This window comes from Tachypleus tridentatus, chromosome 13, assembly GCF_004210375.1.
Source record: "Tachypleus tridentatus isolate NWPU-2018 chromosome 13, ASM421037v1, whole genome shotgun sequence".
Taxonomy (NCBI): Eukaryota; Metazoa; Arthropoda; class Merostomata; order Xiphosura; family Limulidae; genus Tachypleus; species Tachypleus tridentatus.
Window position 1 is genome coordinate 106962155 of NC_134837.1, and position 3112 is coordinate 106965266.

Consider the following 3112-nt stretch of genomic DNA (forward strand, 5'->3'; position numbering starts at 1 on the left):
CTTTCTTTTCAATGTAGAATGTTTTTTCTGCAGTTACTGATCATTTATTGAAAGGCAAAAGTATTTAAATTTGTTAATTTCAGAAATAATTTCTGATATTTTAATGCATTAATCATAAAAGTAGAAAAAACTAAACAGACATCTATGAAAAGAATTTCTGATCCAAAGAGTTTAATTCACTTAAAAACGTTTAAATGCTAAGAATTCTTGAAATAAATTCTTATTAATGAGAAAGATACGGATAAAACTTTGTGATGGCTAGTATTTATGGAGGCTATAAGTATTAACTAGCAAGAAGTTGCATCTATAGCTTCATGTAGGAAAATTTAAATTATTGATATGTATCCTGAGAGTGACTGAATGTAACATGTTTAGAGAGTGAGTTGATAAGCTATGATCTGAGAATGAAAGTGTGGTTGTGACTGAATGTTACATATTGCTCTATGAAGTGTTTACTGAGAAGAAATGAATGATCTCTGCTCTGAGAGTGTACAACATGTGTCTTGAAGGGATGTGTGATTGAATGATGCATCTTTTGTATAGATGGGCTTCATATTGAGTATTAGTCTGCTTTTTTTTTCTTTTGTCCTCTTGATCTGGCTCCTCAGTGGGTCAGTGGTAAGTTTGCATATTTGAAGTGCTGGAATCCAGGGTTCATTTTCCTTTGGTGAATAGAGTGCATGTAACACATTGGGTGTCTTTGTGCTGAAAACAACAACTAAATCCTTTGCATATAATGTACAGTGTATATAATGTGAAATGTTATAGACCATATTGCGTAAGCTATGTGGTAAAGTATGAGTCATGTTTTCAATATAACTTGATTAAAGTTAGTTTTATTGTCTCTCCTATTTAAATTATATTACAACATGATGTATTACAAATGTTTAGAGCAGGTATTTGATGAAAATTCAGTAAGTTCAACCTAAGAATCTTTAATTGTGATCTTTAAACATGGATGACCCACTTTCTATACCAATTCATGCACAATAACAAAAAGTATGAATAAAACTGTGCATCAGGTTTCTTAATTTTTGACTGCTTGTATTAATCTTAGAGTAGTTATCAAGGTATACTATTATGTACAAGCTTGCATTCTTTTATTTCTTTTGGACATAATGACCTCAAAAATTAATATTTAATTGATATATCTATTTAAGAGTCAGTTAAATGTTTTTTCACCTCCCAAATTGGGAAATAAGTTTTTTGTAGGAGATATGTCTCAACTTGTATTTTCCGTTGTTGTTTTGGAAATGTGTATTTTGCTATCATGTAATACATTTTTGTTTTGACAAAATGTTATAAGACATTGGAGTGATATTATTTATATAAAATGTGCCCTTTTAGCAATTTTATAAAGATTTTACTTTGTAACAAGCAGGACATAACACCTTAGAACAATAGTATTATTTTCTGTGTTGTCTTTCCCAACTAAACAAATTTTAAAGTTTTAAAGCAAAACCACTTTCTCTTTAATTGCTTTTTAGCCATTTTGTATTTTCTGATATTTTTACACTATTTGTTTATGTATTGTTTTACTACTTTTTAGATGTAACTTGAGTAAACTAGATTTAATGAAATTACATTTTACACGTAAAAGTAGTTATTTTAAGCCAATTTTCTAAAATCACTGGTGTGTAAAAAATGACTTTTTTTCTGTATGTGTGTAAATTGTTATGCAGGTATGACCTCTTAGAAAAATGAGCATTGACCTTATAGTTAGCATTATTGTCATATTTTGTAGCCTGTATGATTATGTAGGCCTAACTAGTAACTAATTCTTTCCTTTATTTGTTAGAGGCATTGAGTGACCCTGTGATTAGTATGTGGAATTGTGTGTTTGTTTTTTTCACTTCTCTTTACTATAACAAACTTTCATTGTCACTACTCATTTGGAAGCATTATCGTTGAGATGATTTTTGTTTGTGATCTTTTTCCATGTTTGTTTTTTTTAAATATCCTACAAAGAGGAGATATTTCTTTTTTTGTTTGTTTGTTTTTCATTAAGGCTTATGTTTCCATTTCAAAAACGTTTTTATTTAATTCCAGCACAATTATCTAGGCTTCAGGTGGTGGTACTCAATTAAGGAATTGTTAGCTTTAATATATTTGGAAATTTATTGTAATATGAGTCTCAAGTTGTCTAGCTTTGAATTTGGTGGCCCATACATTTGGATCTCCCGACTTTGGACTGATTAGCTGTTAATGTTGTATGTACTGTTATAGCTTGTTGAATATTCTGATATTAACATTATTATTTGTAGTTATTTTATATCAATAACATAGGTATAGTAAGGTTTGTAACTACTTCTTCTAAGGTTAGGATTTTTAAATTAACCTTTTGTGATATCCTTTTATATTACAATGTTAGTTTAGGCTTACCTGACATTCATCTTACTGATGAATTGTAAATTTGGTTAAATATATTGTTTTTTCAATAAATACCTTCCACTAAATTTTTTATTGTTAATATACACATCCTAAATTTTACAATATAACAACTTTATATCTTTGTTATTATTACTTACTTACAATTACTTTCATTTTTTAGGACCCCTAGGTACAGGTCTGCCCAACATTCTTCCACTATTACTTGCTTTCTCAAACTGCTGAGCTTGTTTGGGAGGTCACATATTTTGACAACTTGCCTACACTTGATTATGAATTGGCCTTCCAAGTCCTCTAATGTGGAGCCTGCTAAGCTTATCTTAGCCCCTTTTATGTACGTTTCACAGTTGTTTTACCCTTTTTACAGACATTTTAGTTTTTTAGTTCATGCCAGGCCTTTTTATCTCTTTTTAGAGATGGTGGTGTCATACCTCACTTTCTATTGGCTCATTTTACCTTAGCTTAACATCAGGCAGATTGTTTATTTTTTCTTGCATGTATGAAGGATTCTTTCCATTGGTTCATTTTCCTGCTATTTCATTCCTTGGCACTGCTCCTTTGTGACTTTTTCCTTCCTACTTTGTATTCTCCTTTTTACTTGAAAAGGTCTTTTCATCATTGTCTCTTTTTCTACCATAATCAATTCCTGATGTTTTTACTGTGATTAAACACCTCAATTTTACTTTATCTTCATTGTACATTGGAGGTTCTGGGACTACAAACC